We start from the raw sequence: 8717 nt of genomic DNA, 5'->3' as shown, positions 1-8717 counted from the left end.
CCCTTTATTTTTTAATGCTATATTCTCTTTATTATTTATTATTTTTTAATTTTGTTTCCGTGCAAAACTTAAATGGAAACCCTTTATTTTTTAATGATGTATTTTTTGTTATTTATTATTTTTTAATTTTGTTATTATAGGTTGGCAAACAAAAATTAAGTTTGTTTTAGTGAAAACTATCCTTCATGCACGCGTTTATGTGTGTGCATAAGACATTTTTTGAATCACGGCGTGCTACGCATGACTTACACGTTTTAAATGTATTTATATGAGCAAATTGACAAAAGGAAAATCAAATATTTGAAGTACATGAATAATTTTTAGATCATGCTAGAGGAAACCCCACATAAACCAATTAAAGCAGCTGAATTCACATAATAAAATCAGTCTCTATAGAATTTACCTTAAGAATAGAGCCAATAATATTTAATAAACAATTGATTGAATCACATTATTACTAGCCCATTGTGAGGCTAAGTCTACCACCTCCCCCTTAGTGTAAATAATATCGTTTGTTTAATAAAAAAACAATCATTTGACAATTAATTTAATCACATTATTATCCACGTGCGAAAGACTTTTTTTTTATAATCGGTATTATACGCCTCCTAAGATGTTTTGAACATATTTAAAAATAAAGAAAATAATATTTAATAAACAACTCATTGAATCACATTATTGATAGTCTATTGTGAGGTTAAGCTCACCCCATTCCCCTTAGTGTAGATAATATCGTTTGTTAAAAAAAAAAACAATCACTTGACAACTTATTTAATCACATTATTTTCTGTGTACGAAATATTTTTTTTATAACCTACATTACACGACTCTTAAGATGTTTTGAACGTGTTTAAAAATAGAGAAATTGAATCACATTATTGCTAGCCTATTGTAAGGTACTAATTAAAAAAAAATTGTACCAAAAAATTAATTATTAAAAAAGCACTGTTAAAATGATGAAAATGCCCCTGCCTTATTTGATGCATTATTTTAGGATGCCTTTGAAGTTTTTTGACTTTGGGAGCATTTTTGACCAAATATTTTTGTTGAATCTTGGTGACACCAAAATCACTATTCACCTTTTGTGTTGGCTTTATATATAGAAAATGAGTGTTTCCTACCTTCAAAAGATCGTGAGTTCGAAACGGGTTGCATGTTTTTATGTATATTTGTCGGTTTAATAAGTTTATAAACTTACAAAACTTAAAAATAACAAAGCAAAACCATAACGAGCTGAATGTAGCTCATGCACGAAAAGGCAGAAAACCTAAACCAATCGCACTGGTAAAGAACTTTAGTATTATCTTGCACATTCTAATATATGTACACATGTATATGTGTACATGTAAAGAAAATTAAAGGTACCTTTCGAATCGGGGACCCTGTATGGCTGTACCTCTCAGAGCTGGCTTTGCGTGGCTGATAATCTTGAGCCACATGGATAAAAAAAAACAATTAAACTAAGGAGTGTGTATTCAATTGGGATTCCAAGAGATTTAAATCCTTGATTAATTAATATACAGTTGACGTTGTTGGTTAGTAGAGGATTAGAATAGTGGTAACTTGGAATATTAGTTGTTTAGTGGAATTATAAAATTAGTTTCAGATTGACGTCATAAAGTGATTGATTGATGTTAAGTTTTAGTTTCTCAGTTTTTTATTTAGTGGTGACTTCTTCAAAGATGACTTAATTATTTTGGATTCGGAGATAAACGCAATGCAGGTATGAATTGATAAAAATACATGGAAAAGTATTAAATTTAAGTTGAACCCCCTTCAAGATATTTGAGATGAGATCTAAATAATTGATATTGACGACATAATATTTTAAAGATGTTAGCTGACAATAGTATTGTAATAGACTTGTGGGATAAAGATTTTAATGGTTGTTTGATACAAAGTAAATATTGCATATTTGAGAATTGACAATGCAAATGGTGATTGGTGACTGGAGAATTTTCTAGAGTACTGCTAGCTGGAATATATCATTTCGTTTGGGAGAGATAGGAACAGAAACAAAATAGTGGGTTTGAGTTCAATCACATTTAATCATATAGATATGAAGAAAAAGAGATGTACGTCGATGAATATGATTTGATGAATTTATATAGGTTTAATTGTGGAGATTTTAGCCTTGTAGATAATAATGATTTATTTTTATAAGAGGAATTTACCTTTTTATGTTTTTAATTTTTATTCGCACACCAAGAACATGGTTATTTTTTCCACCAACTCTAGGTCCGGGACGTGACATGAATACTAAGAAAATAAAAATGATCAAATTAAGTACTTCCCTTACTCTTTTCCAAGTCTTTAAATTCCCTGTAGAATATGAGGTCATCAATTATAGGCTCATTGTAGAAATAAAATTCATTCCCGCTAAGCCAATCACTAGTACACACAAAAGCCTCAACCATTGTAAGTGTTAAGGAAGCTCTAAAAGGTTTGACAACCCTCCCACCAAGACTAAGGGCATTCTCACTAGCAATAGTGCCACTAGGAAAAGCAAATAAATCTTTAGCAACCTTTTTAAGAGTTGAATATGTACCACCTATTCATTTCCACCAATCCAAAGGATTGAAACTCTCATATGTTCGGTTGTGATGAGAATCGTTAAAGTAAATATCCACTTCATTGGCTATTTCACTTTGTTGAGCCATCGCTCTCCTTTGTTGGATTTTCATTTGCATCCTTGTAGCAACATCAACCTTACTCACCCTTGAAACATCATCTACTACCACATTTGATCTTTACTCCACATTTGTACTAGAGCCCTCTCTCTCTTTATACGCCGTATACAAATCAGTCAAATTCTTTTTAATGTTTACTTCACTTCAACTATTTTATTCTATGAATAGGCAAGTTCCCCTAGGTTTGCCTCCAACATTTCAAATTTGTACCTCGGGTAGAGTGTTTAGACTATAAAATAGTATAGGGTTAACCTTGTCAATATCACCCCAATACTTATCAAATTTAAGTTTAATGGAAGTAGCCACATTTTGCAAAGTTTTATTAGAGGAATCAAGAAATGTTCTAATCTATCTCCACATATAGGCGGATTCAAAGAAGGACTGGGGTGGTCCTGGGACAACCCGAGGTCTGGAAAATAGAGAGCCTATGACGATCCTTCGAGGACCCTCTAAATGTTTATGTAGGGAGGACCATTCTATTTCTAGGGCTATATGTTTTACAGTCTAAACAGTTTTATTTGTATTGTTAAATGCCACATAGTTATAAACTTATAGCCTAAGAAATTTCATTCAAGGAGGGTGAATGAGTTACAGGCTTGCAACAGACTCTTCGTGAGGAAGAAGGACACATAAATAACCCTCTCTATTCCCTTGAACGTTGTCATTCTTGCTTTGTCATACTAATTTTCAATGAAATAATACTGAGTTTTTTAGGGAGTGGGTATAAAAAAAGATATTACTTGACTCATAAATTGAGGGAAAGGATTTTTTTAGTGACCTTGCTAGAAAACACTCTTCCAGTTTAGAATTTGTAACTTGTAATATTATTTTTGGACCTTTTATATTAGGACAACTCAACCTTAAAATTCTGGATCCGTCACTGTCCCGACTTGCAATGGAATCAACGTGCCGAGTACTAAATTTGCCATTGGAGTTGGGGTTGCACTAAGAGTCATGATGGCATCATAAAACTCTTTTAGAAAGTGAGCAAAACTCACCGCATTTTCCCAATCATCCACCCTTGAAGGACCCACCCGTTTGGTCTTGGTTGTCAGCTCATTAACCTCTCGACATACCTCCTCTTCAAAGTAAAACTGTCACATTCATAGGTCATCCTAGAAAACACTTCCTTAAATTTGAAAGAACTATTAAGCATTTTAAAGGTGTCATTCCACCTTTTGGCAACCCCAAAAGGGATATGTGACATTTTATCAAGTCTTGTCAAGACGTACTCCCTAAAATCATCCTACCTTGTGGGGATGATCAATCAACTTGACACAAAAAGGATATGTGACATATTAATTATCAAGTTTCATCAAGATGCAACACTCCCTAAAAGCATCCAACCTCGTAGTGATGATCAATGAACTTGACATCTTATCCCCTCAATCTCGTGACAAAGATTCATTATTCGATCCTTGATTATCAAATGATAATGTGACAAGCAAATCTCGTGTGCAAGTGAACCTTATCAAGTAAAAGAGTCCCATTTGACTTTAGCCTTCTCGTCATGTATGCAATGAATGTGTCATTTGTACTAGCATTATCAATGATAATGCCAAATACCTTGTCAATGTCCCATTCATTCAAACACCAATGCCACCACCCAATGCCATCACCCTTGTGAGACGTATTTTGGACAAATTTTAGGATATTCTTATGCAATTTCCGATCTTTGTCCAAAAAATGTCACCGCCGGTGACAACCATGTAATTGATATTTTGGATCGAGGTCCAAGTATCAGTAGTTATACTCACCATCAATCCACCAATCACACTTAGGGGTGGGCACTTAGAACCGAGAACCAAAACCAAAACACGGATCAAACCAAACCACACAAAATGGTTCCATTTTTTCGGTTTTGAAACGTTTTCGGTTTGAAATCGAACTGTAGGAGGAAAAAATAGTTCGACTTTGGTTCTGACCATTTGGTGAACCGAATCGAAACTGAACCACACGAAATTAAAATAATATTTAATTTTAATAGCCATGTTAGGTGTTGGGTTCTAATTTGGTTATTTAGTTGAATCCATACATTTAGTATGGACTCAACAACATCGTAACATGGCTAGAATCTCTTCAATTATTCTCTATCCGATTCTCGGTCTCAACTCGAGTGGAGACTTTCCCCTTCAACTCCAGTCAACATTATTCACACGTAGGGATGGGCAACGGTTATAGCGGGCGGGTAACCGCTGTTATTTACTCATAACCGTTTATATTCATACCCGCATAACCATTTACCCGTTGGGTAATTACATAAATGGTTACACTCATACCCATAACCATGTACCCATTTAACCATATCCATAATCGTTTACCCATTTAACCATAACCGTTTACCCGTTTTTGAACCCATTTATCCTTTTTTTACCCACACGTCTACATGTTTTTTGTAACAACTTGAAAATTACAAAAGAAAAATTTGTCATAATTTTCGTTTTCTGACAATTAAACACCGTTATAGGCACATTTTAGCATGTATTTTCCTATTTTAATCATTTAAGTCCTCATACAATTCCAATACTTGAAATAATAGTTTATGAACGATATTTTTCTGCTACACCTAAACAAAAGCGGAGTACCAAATCAATTGAGTTAGTATCACCATTCATCAATATGCATAAACAAAAGGTGTTTCCATGATTTTTCACACACCCATATGCATAAATTGAATTAGTATCACCACTAACTCCAAAGTAAAAAACAAAAATAAAGTAATCTGGGCAGTGCTGGGATTTCTGAAGGTTGTTGTAAAATGAAGATTTAGGGACGGTGTAAAATTTCCTGTCTCATTAATTAGTTGTTCATTTAAAACACATCTAATTTTGGTGTTCTTTCAGCAACATAGAAAATACTTCATTGGAGAATGCGTTATCTTCGACCATAGAAATTAGGATAACATTTTTTTTTTCTAACAAGTAATTTTTCGGTCCAACATCACGTAATGTTATCACCTGGTAATTTTTTGGTACGATGATCATTTGCACCTATGTTCGAATCTATGTCATCCTGAAGATAGCCATCAAACTAATTTCAAATTGGCATTTTATATTAAAATGTTGAATGCACCCCATATTAAAATTTAATATTAAATGAGTTATTTACCCCACTATGCAATGACAATTTTAACCTTATTAGGTTAAAAAAAAAAAATTATAAATACACCCCAAATCACTTTTAGCTTATTATTTATCTTCTCAACTATCAAAACCCTCCTATCCTCCATTGTTGAACAAAACCCTAACCAATGAAACTACAAACATGTTGATTGAGAAAAATTGTTTTTGACGAATGGAACACGAAATCGATGTTTCGGAAGCTTCACATGAGGTAAGACTTTATATTTTTCATTGTTTTAGTGATTTCGATGACATTGATAATTATTTAATCTTGCGTTTGTTGTGTTATTTAAACTTCTATATTTATATTCATGTTTTAGGGTTCATATTAATCTTGTGTTCCCAGTAACATGAATCGTATTAGTGCTAGAGTCATATACTACTTTTACAAATTAAGGATAGCCATTCTCCACAAGAACTCCTACTCTCAATCTTTTGCTGTATGTCGGGATCTCCCATCCCTTAGGAACTGAGGCAGAATCTCCAGGCCATATAATAGGTCCAACATTGGATTTAGAAGTTGAATAAGGATCACTTGTGTTTTTCGAATTAGCACGAGTTAATAAGATGATTTCAAACTATACTAAGATGATTTCAAAACATCATTTTGAAATCATTCGGCAAACTAAACGTTCAGATGATTTGAAATATTTTGGCAAAATAAATGTTCAAATGGTTAGATTCAATTAAAAATGAGTGTTATAAGATTTGAGATATGTGGGGTGTATGTACAAAATATAAGATGTATATTTAGAATGTTGGGTATGGGGGTATTATAGTATGTGGGGTGTATTAAGATAATTTTTTAAGTAAAAAAGAAAATGTGGGGTGTATTAAGTATATAGAGTTTATTCAACAATTTGTGGGGTGTTAATATAATAAGTCTTTCAAATTTAGGGTTTTTAATTAATTAATTATTTTAATTTTACATATGTTAAATAAAATGGGTAAATGATATCTGTTATAACCGTGGGTAATACGCATAACCGATGGATACCCGTTATAACCATGGGTACTACCCATAACCGTCCATTTAAATTTCATGGATAAACGATTACCTATAACTGTAACCGTAAACATTTAAATTTCACGGATAAACGAATACCTATAATTGTAACCGTAAACTTTAAATGAATGGGTAACCGCGATTATCCATACCCGTAAGTATTTTGCCCATCCCTATTCACACGCGGTGTAAATCCTTCCCCTTCGACTCCAGTGGATGATGATGAGATGATATTGTTCAAGCATTTATATTCTGGAATTGATTATATTCTGCTTTTACTTTCTTTGCTGTGTCAAGCATTTCTCTTGAAACTTTGTTCATGAAACATAGTTCATGTGCTTAATTATTAAAGAAATATATAACCAATTTACCTTGAGATATTCAAAGGGGAGTTGAGAACGCAGAGATGCAATAGCCATTTCTTGTCTTCTTTGTCGTTCAATATCTCTATGCATGACTTTCTTGTCTAATTAGTTTTTATCATCAATTTCACTAAAACGGATGGACGATGATTATATTGGAAGGAATACAATCCATGCAAAAAGCTCCAAGTTGTTGTAAACATTCATAATTTAAGTGTGATTGTGTAAATTCTAGATCAGATTTGATTTTAGTTATCATTTCCTATTGTATTTCTTGGGGATGAAGGAATATCTTATCTCCCTTTACTACTATAAATAAAAGCACAATGTAGGAGGAATAATAGACACACATTTCTCTACAATTCTACAAACACATCTCTCTCTCTTCTTCTCCTTAGCGCCGGCCTCCCTAAAATTGTCAGATAAAATAGACCACAACACAAGTCTCTTTCTCTGATCTCTAATCAGCTTGCATTTCGTCGATTGACTTTATTGATTGTTGTGATGAGGGTTTTTATTTTTTATTTTTTTATTTTTTTTAACACTAAACGGTGACATAGGAAGTGAAGAGATCTCAGTATATTGTGATTTTTTTTGTTCCTAAATAATCATTAGCTTGTTAATTTAATTAAAATCGTAGCTACAATTTAATTTGATTCTTGAATCGTAGCTAGCAGCTGTAATTCATGAAGCTATTCATTTTTCTTGCAAATGGTTTGAAATTGAAACCAAATAGTTTGAAACCAAACCGAACTAAAACTAAATGGTTTGGTTCCATTTCGGTTCAAACTTTAAACCTCACTGAATCAAACCCCAAAAATTTTCGGTTTCGGTTTCATCCAAAATCATACCGAACGAAACCGTGCCCACTCCTAATCACACTCATGATTTTTGCCTTCTCTGTACAAAACAAGTCCAAAACCACTGCTATCACCTTGTGCCTATTAGAAAGTTCGTACTTTGGACTCAAGTCATGGATTCAATCACTAAAGTTGGCTTGATCAACCACTGTAAAAGACAGCTCAGCCTTTATAATCCACTAACACACTTTAAATCAATTTTTATTTATTTATTGAAAGTGTGAGAGACATTATTTGAAACCCCCCATCTCCTCTTGTGTCAGCAATGGTTGCTTAGAATCGGGGAGCATCGTAGAGAAAAAGAACCTGGACATTTCTTCAAGTGTTTCATAATTCTCGTTGTCCCATGTTTGCAGAATATGCCGGTACTCACGTTTTGCAAAGCTTGCATTCCGCTACTCATACTACTCTCCCACTTTCATCCGTTACTTCCAGCTTAGTGGCATCTTGTCACACCGAACTTGGCCCCTTCCTTCTATAACCCCTATTTCGTTTACTTCCCACCTTCGCCCTCTCCATAGTTTCTTCTTCCTCTACTTCTTCTAATTAAATATCACCATCCCCATTAGGATTATTATCGTACTCATCTTCATAATAATCATCATGATGATATTGTTCATTTTATTGAGGGAGTTTATATTTGAGGGGTGTAGGTGGGATTTGACTTGTTTGCTTTT

Source organism: Malus domestica, chromosome 07 (assembly GCF_042453785.1).
Source record: "Malus domestica chromosome 07, GDT2T_hap1".
Lineage (NCBI taxonomy): Eukaryota > Viridiplantae > Streptophyta > Magnoliopsida > Rosales > Rosaceae > Malus > Malus domestica.
Note: the sequence above shows the minus strand (reverse complement) of the source record.